Source organism: Ziziphus jujuba, chromosome 12 (assembly GCF_031755915.1).
Source record: "Ziziphus jujuba cultivar Dongzao chromosome 12, ASM3175591v1".
In the NCBI taxonomy this organism is placed as follows: Eukaryota; Viridiplantae; Streptophyta; class Magnoliopsida; order Rosales; family Rhamnaceae; genus Ziziphus; species Ziziphus jujuba.
In genome coordinates, this window is record NC_083390.1 from 20,891,272 (window position 1) to 20,900,166 (window position 8,895).

Here is an 8,895-nt window from a genome sequence, read left to right on the forward strand (position 1 = left end):
TGGAGACACAATAGGAAAGAAGATATGGTACCTGTAGGGCCAAACCATAACCGCCATTCACATCTTGCTCGAAATAAAGTAACTGGAAAATAAAGCAATTAGATTATAAATTTAATGTCACACCAGCAACACAAAAGAAAATGCAGATGTAGAGAGAGAGAGAGAGAGAGAGTTCATAGTCATCAAACATGGTATATAAACAATTTAAATGCAAAAATATGAAATATACATACCTTAAATTTGCTTTGTGCATTTGCAGTAACTCTTACTACAATACCACACTCGGCTTGTTGCTCGTTGATCGTAACACCAAAGAAATGAGCATTTTGCTTATCCACCTGCAACAAAACAAAATCAACCAAACGGAAAATTCCAGAAAGAATGAAAGTCCATGATAACAAACATGAAAGCACCTTTCCACTAACTGATGACAGAATGGAATGTATCCCTACTTGGCTGTACTCCATCCAGCATCATATCATCATACATATCTCTCAGCAAGAAATGCCTCCCACGACCGTTATTTAAAAAAAAAAAAAACCAGAACACAACTTTCACAATTTCTCTTTCACAATTTCTCCCCAAAAAAAAAAAAATTCCCAACACCACTAACAGAAAATCAAAATTAGAGCTGTTGCCTACCTGTTGCTTCTGCTACTGCTCCTAGGGCTCTCTAAAATCCTGCAGTTTTCTCTCTGAGTCGCCTCTTCACCATCTCCTTCAAAATGCGCAGTCTCCACGCTTACAATCCGGCCGATTCATGAAAGGAAACAGAGGTCTCCTAAGGTCTGGTTATGGATAAAGAGATGGAGGGGAAAAGTTGAAGAAAGGAAAGAAAAAAACATATAAAAAAAATAACACATAAGGGTATTTTGGGATTTTAAAAGATTGGAGGGGTAGATCAAAAAAGAAATGAATTGAGGGGGTAAAATTCATGAAGCTCGGTCCTACAGGGGTATTGGGCCAAATTCCCTTTTTAATTATGGGAAAAACCAAAAATACCCACTATTCCTCCCCCGAAAAAAGGATAAATACCTTTTTTTTTTTTTTTTGTGGTTTTGGGAGTACAAAATATTGTCCATCTTCCATCCGCTCAACCTATTGGATTATCCATTATACTCTTCTTTTTATTTTATTTTATTTTTTTATTTCTTTCTTTTTACAATTTTCAACAGCATACAGGAAAACCCATCTGTTTCTTTCACTTGCAAATTTTTACCAAAGAAATTTGGTTTACGGGTATATATGTATAGAAGAGAAAAATATGATTATCAACGAGCAAACTAATGATTGATGGTGAAGAATCATATAAATTTTTAGGACGAATTTGTTTCTCATACTAAAAAAATAATAAAAGAGTTGGTTTTTCATTGTTCATAACCACTTTTATCTATAGGCTTTTGATTTAAAATTATAGTTATGAGATTTAGATTGATATTTTTTTAAATTAAAAAAATAATACATATATTTTTAAAAAAATATATATAAATATGCAAATCCTTTAATTATTTATTTATTATATTTGTAATAATAGTTTTGTTTCTATTGCAAACACTTATGTTAGACAAAATATTTGTAATTAATTAAATTTTAAGCATGATTTTATAGTATCTTATTAAATTAACTTATAGAAAAAGTAAGGTAGGTCTTAGACTTCTTAAAATCTACCTCATTAGATAAAGCATTTTTAGATAAAACTAACATCTACAATTCAAAATTGATTTTAATAAAATATACCATTTTGAACATAATATACTTAGTAGCTGCAGGAAAGAGGAGGTGGGTTTTAAATTCTTTAAAAATCTACCTCTTTAAACAAAGCTTTTTTTAATAACAATAATACATATCACTCAAAAATTTACTTTAAAAAAATAAATAATTATTTCAATATTCTTTTGGCTTTTAATAATATTACGAAGCTTTGTTAGGAGGATTATTAATATTATTAATATTGAATTTATTAAGTATTAATTTAGTTTCAAATTTCTATTAATATTTAAGATTTTGAAATTAATTTACGTCAATTGAATAAAATTCAATTACGCTTATCTATTTGCGCATCACATAATTATTTTATTATTAGATCCTTAACGGAGCCATTAGTTAATTAAATTAATTTTAACTTTCATCCATTTAATATTTCATCACTAAATAAATTTAAGAGTTTTCCATAATAATACAATATAGAAATATATATATATATATATACATATTATGTGTATGTATATATCATATGATAATATTGCACCACCTATTCTATATGGCATGTTTGCATATATAAGTATGTTATATCCATATAATTTAAACAATTATAAAAGCTGAAAAATAAATAAACCCACAATCTATGGTTTCAATGAAAGTAAACTTACAAGCGCAATAAGACCATAAAGCCCAACTTCTTTTTTTATCCTGTTCCTTTTTTTTTCCCCCCCTAGATTTTGTAAGTTCATAGGGTGTGAGGAAAGTTAGAATTGGTTTTCTAGGTTTTTAAGCTCAAACCACAAAACCTAACTTGTCCAATTTTCAATCTTGTCAGCCAAAAAGGTCACCGATGGCCATAGACATATCGGATCACTGTGAAATTTTACAAGCAAGTATAACACATCCAGAGGAAGTTCCTGCCAAAATTTCAGCTCAATCTAATTGTTCACATGCCTTCACATGCCCCCAAGAATGTAGGCAAGTGAGATCCACTCGCTGCAACTTTTGGCGACTTGTGTGGGTGCATCCAATGGTTTTTGATGGCATTCCAATGCTCATTGGCATCGTCTCTCCATATATTATCCATTCATGGTGGTTTTCCCTAGAAGTGGTGTCTAGATTGGCATAGAAATTGATAAATAATGACAAGCGTGCAATTTTTATCAAGATAAATTTACACATATCTTACAAAAATAAGAATTTCTTATAAAATAAATAAATTAAACTGCAAAATTAAATAAATATATCAATAAGGAAACCTAATCTTATGATTAGCTTCCGTATTACATTCCTAATAAAAAATAGAAGTAAATATCTACCATGAATTAAGAGTAAAAATCAATTATTCATTCATAATATCAAAATTATAAAAAATATGAATATTAGAATCCTAAATGCAGTATATCTAATAAATATCGCATATAAATGAAAAATAAATTATGCATTTAATATATCACATACCGATTCAACTGATATTTTGATACTAATTGTTGGAGTCATGCAACGGAAACTAGATCGCATAGTTGAATGAAGTATATGATAGATGTTTCTCATCACCCATTACTAGTCTTTTAGGAGTACAGAAAAACTATTCTTGAATCCAAAAGACCTTTCAAACTATTTTCTACGTAACATGCGTGTGGATGTACCTTATCGAAAAAAAAAAAGTTAATTTGAAAAATGCACTAAAGCCTTACAGTTTCTATTTTTTTCTGAAGTATTTTATTTTTCTATTTGGATTTTAAATTTCTAAAAGTACCACATAAAACTTTATGTGACTTAAGACTAGACAGCATATTTATAAAACTGCTATCCTCGCCTTTTAGGGTTTAATAAACTCCTTGAACTCAACTAATGAGCTCATTCTTATTTCTCAGTTAGATAGAGCTCTATCACTTAATCAGCCAGTTTGAAATTCTATGACTAATGTTTAATTAAGGCTCCTGATCAATGGATTAAATTACTCGAAAAGCATAAATCCAACACAAAGTATCAAAATAGAATTAAAAAAAAAAAGAAGAAGAAAAAATTGGTCTAAAACAAATGTTATGTTTTCCTAAAATGTTATCTGCTATATTTTGCTTGTAATTATATATGCCTCTATGAATAAGATTTTTATTAATATGTTTAATACAAAGTATATTTCTAAACTTATTTAGAATCTTACCAGTGTCTTTTCTCTCAAGGATTTGGGAGAACTTCACTATTTTCTTTTAGGTGCTGAGGTAGTTCGAACAGCATTTCAATTCAATTCTAAGTGAAATTATGGGTAATAATATATTTTATGCTGTTTTGATATAATTTATTATTTACAAATTATGTGAACAGCTTGGGTTTTAGAGCATCTTTAAGACATTACTATTTCTAAAATTTGTATCCAATTGTAAATGCCAAAACATAGTATCTTGAAATTATAAATTTTGCTATGATGAACCACATTTTACCAAATTAAGAACAAAATTAAAATATTTAACCTAATAAGAGATATTTAGGCCCACATACTTTATTGTTGTGAGATCCAATACCAAATTTCAAAGTAGATTTTGTATTGCCAAAATTTGGCATCCCGCACCATTAAAGATATCAAACGAGGAAATAATGCTAAAATTTAGCAATAGCATGTCAATGGAAGTGCTTCAAGACAGATGGCATAGAAAATCATATCTTACTATTATTGTTTTTTTCTTCATTAACTTAATGAATCACTTCAATGTATTAGGACTTTTGATTTGATTTTGCTTTTAAAATTATGAAGGATTTGGAATGATTATCGTTGGTGAATCCAAATAGAAACAAAATAAAGGTTCCAAATTTGAAGCCTTCATCTTCAGTATTGAAGAAGAGTAAATAAATAAGTAAATAAATTAGTGTTTTAAGCCAGATGGCATAAAAAATAATATTTTATTATTATTATTATTTATTATTATTATTATTATACAGGTATAGAAATTTGAAATTAAGATCATATATTTTAATTTCAATAGCTATTGAAATTCTGTGAGCATGAAAATATGTGATCATTTTGTTGCGTTTCAAATTAACTTAATGAATCAATTCAACGTATTAGGACTTTTCATTTGATTTTGCTTTTAAAATGGTGATGGATTTGGATGGCTATCGTTGGTGAGTCCAAATAGGAACAAAATAAAGGTTCCAAATTTGAAGCCTTCATCTTCAGTACAGAAGAAGAGTAAATAAATAAATAAACAAATTGGCAATAGAGTGATACATATTACTCACATCTACATCTGCGAAGTCATTGGAAAGTGCAATCTTATAGTGGCTTCTTATATATTCTTGTTCAACTTATAATTTTTGTGTATGCATCTTTAGAAAAAGCTCAACTTTGTAAAGAATTGTTGTCCTTCTTAAGGCCATTCCATAATATTCTATTCCTTTTGTAAGACTTCCAATTACGCAAGCCCTTCTAAATGCAGCAAAAGGATAAGAGCCCTTTCGTAATTCCTTGCTTGTCGATCCAGGTGAGCAACTAGCTTTTATACGATTGAATTTTTTACAGGTTTCTTTTCTTACCCCAGCCTCCTAGCCGTTTTTTATTTTCAAAGTGTCCTTTCCTAAGATGTCTCTCTCCTTGCTTATTGATTAGTCGTCGAGCAACTCCGTCCCTTTCTGTGGGACAAGCTAAGTTGTGCAGCTCTGTGGCTTCTTACATATTCTTGTTCAACTTATAAGTTGGGTATGCATCTTTAGAAAAAGCTCAACTTTTGTGTATGCATCTTTAGAAAAAGCTCAAATTTTGTGCAGCTGTGTGGCTTCTTATATATTCTTGTTCAACTTATAAGTTGTGCAGTTGTGTGGCTAATAACTTAAAGTTTAGAAAAAAGCTCAACTTATAGTTATGCTCAACTTATAGTTATGCATCTTTAGAAAAAGCTTAACTTATAAGATGCACTTAGAATAACTAAAAGCATTAAGAAAAGCATGATAAAACATCAGCCAGCTTATTTTCACTTATATATACGCCACTGCATCCCCTAATTGTTCTGCAGCCGCAACAACTTCCACTGCATTAACAAAAGAGTTCTGCATCCGCTTATTCTTATTTCTGATTTTTCCATTTCCATATCAGTTTCTAGTTCTTGTGATGTCCAACGAGATTTTTGTGTTTTTGATGGCCACTTTGATTGGTTTGCTACAGTTGATGTACGAAGCAAAGAATGTCTCACCATTTGATACGCATTATACCACTATGGTATTATTTTTTGTTTCTCTGTTTGTCTATGTCATTGCAGCAATCGCAGATGAAGAATTACCTCAACCTCAAAATCCAAATTAAACTGGAATTATGTCTAAAACTAAGCTCTTTTCTGGGTGTTTTGCCTTGAATATGCCCGTACTTATCCTCATTCCACCTTTTGGATGGTTCACTTTGGCCTCGTATGGTTACTCCTTTATGATGTTTGAAGAATTTAATGTCAATAGTTTTAATTGAAAAAGTTACACTTGGGAGATCATGTTTTGATCCTCTGCTATATATTTAAAGGCATCTTTGCAATGCTAACTGATCTTTTAACAAATTCGTTTATATGTTTATTTGCCGGTCAAGCATCGATTTTGAACTTGTTAATTTACTATGATATTTGGCAGACAATGATATTCAAAGATTTGTCTTAAACTGAGTTTACATGAGTTACTCTAGGGTATTTTATTGCTCATGTATGTTTTACTTATCAGTAAATGCTGGACCAACTTAATTACTCTGACAAAGGACAACTTGAATTTCTCTATTAGTAGGCATGGGTCTCTTCTTCCAACCTTCGAAAGCGCATTAAAAGATCGTACTACAAAGAAATAGCTTGACTAGGTTGGATTGTAGGTAAAGATATGGTGCTAGAAATAACTTTATAAGAAGACGGAGCAAAAGTAGCTGCTAGTACTTGATAATAGAAAATACTAAAAATTAAACTGAAAAAGCTTCAAGGATTTTCCAAATCTCAGACTTGAATCTTTCTTAAGTATTTGTGGTGTCTTGTATTATGCTTCCCATCTGAAGTTGACACCTTTTATAAGGACCTTTTATGGTGATATTAGGTGCTAATTTTGATGATGGTCCGAATGGGATATTATTCTAGACCCTAAAGTGGATGAATGGTCTTACTGGCGATTTTATCTAGTTTGTCCCATGAAGACAAGCATTATTTTCTGGATGCATGATCTTTCCTTTAGTATATGACTTTTTTGTCGTACTTTCTTCTACCAAAGTCTTACTGGCATCTCATGGCACCTGTTGTTATAATGCTCATTGACTTCCCATGACTGGCATTAGACTTGCCGTAGGCTTATATTTTCTATATAATTTCTGTTATCCTGTGCATTATAATTTCTCATATCTATTCCTATTTTCTAGTGTTTCCCTGTAGATTATTCTTGCTTGTTAATATTGCTCCTCTTTTTTTCCCCTCTTTAATTTCAGATCTCTCTCATGTATTCTTCTCAATTAGAAGATATCTAAATTTCATTGATCACACCAGTGGCCTTGGATGGAAAGAGTAGGCAAATCCTCTTTGCTAATTTTAGTTGTAGTTGTACTTGTAATGTAAGTTTGGATCATTGGGTTTAATTTTGTAATTTTATGCAGATTTCAGAGGGTGCAGCCTATTGTAGTGGACCCAGCTATATACCTCGTCGGGAGGAGCCAAATTTTTCATGCAACAGAAAAGCAGAAATTCCTGATGCTTTTAAAGTGTTCACAGGCACAGTCTCTATAATATCTTCTCTTTCATTCTTTATTATACTTTCTATCAAATTGAAGTTGTCTTCCGAGCCTTACTTTTCTTAGTTTGCAGGCTCGCCATGGGTTGTACTAAGCCGACCTTTTCTGGAATTCTGCATACTTGGTTGGGACTTGGGATAACCTACCCCGAACCCTGCTTATGTATTTTACAAATGTACTTTTGTCACAAGAAGGATATTTTCATTCTGTTATATGCAATTCACCAGAGTTTAAGAACACAGACAGTATTGAGATATATGATATGGGACAGTCCCCCACGAATGGAGCCTCACTTCTTAAACACTTCTGATTTTGATCAAATGGCCCAAAGCGGAGCTGCGTTTGTAAGACAATTCATGAATGATGATCCCGTCCTGAACATGGTTGATGAAAAGATCCTCAAGCGTGGGCGTAATCGACCTGTCTCAGGTGCATGGTGCTCTGGCTGGAAAAGCTGGTTCATGGATCCTTGTTCACAATGGGGTGATGTCAATATCGTGAAGGCTGGATCTCAAGCAAAGAAGTTTGAAGAGTCCATTACCAACCTCCTTGATGACTGGAATTCACAGTCAACTCAGTGCAAATGAAGATGCTTGACTTCAAGTTAGAATTTCTGAGACTATGTGCTGTCTTTGCATCTGACTCGTAGATTGGTTTTCAAGTCTACCGTCAATTCAGATTGCATTTTTTTGGCTCGTAAAGCGAGATTTTTGAGAGTTTCTCTAGCCAAATGCACTTCAAGGCAAAGTGGAAGAGGGAGTGGAAGTGAATTTACTTTGATTTTGGGCTATATGTAGCAAGAAGGTGGGGGTGGGTGGGGAAGAGGAGAGCAGGGGGACAAATTCATTGTAGAGCCACCAATGGCCATTGAATCAATAGAGGGTCTTCTTCATCTTGCCCATCTTGCCCATTTGCATGCTCTTATATTTTCTATGTGTTTTGGGATTATATAGTCCATCGGTGTTGAATATTTGATTAGTATAACGTCATTCTTTCGATTCTGATCCCTGGTACCCATCTCATAGATAATGAATCTCCCTCCCTCTCTTTCTCTCTCTCTCTCTCTCTCTCTCTCTCTCTCTCTTTCTCTCTCTCTCTCTCTCTCTTATACACAGGGAAAAGTATATAGTATGTTATTTTGGTAGAAGTACTCATGGTATTGGTTGTGTATATTTCAACGCTCAATCGATATTCTTTTGAATCACCAAAAAGAAGATAATAACAAAAAAGAAATGAACATGATGATTTATGACGTGATAATATATAAATGATTGAACAATTGATATAAATTGGAAATAAAAAAAAAAGAAAAACAAAAAGCAAAAAAAAAAGAAGTGATATAAATAGGCAAATGGGGAAATGGATAAATGAATATAAAATCCATGCAGCCAGATAAACTTAGGGCGTGAAAAAAAAAAAAAAAAAAACAGTTAATCAATCATTTTAATCCAAGCCAATTT

At 31.9% G+C, this 8,895-nt stretch overlaps 1 pseudogene; it reads left to right on the forward strand.

The window, feature by feature from the left end:
- The first annotated feature begins 2,551 nt into the window (after positions 1 to 2,551).
- LOC112490934 (beta-glucuronosyltransferase GlcAT14A-like) lies at positions 2,552 to 8,091 on the forward strand (annotated as a pseudogene).
- The last annotated feature ends 804 nt before the right edge of the window (positions 8,092 to 8,895 follow it).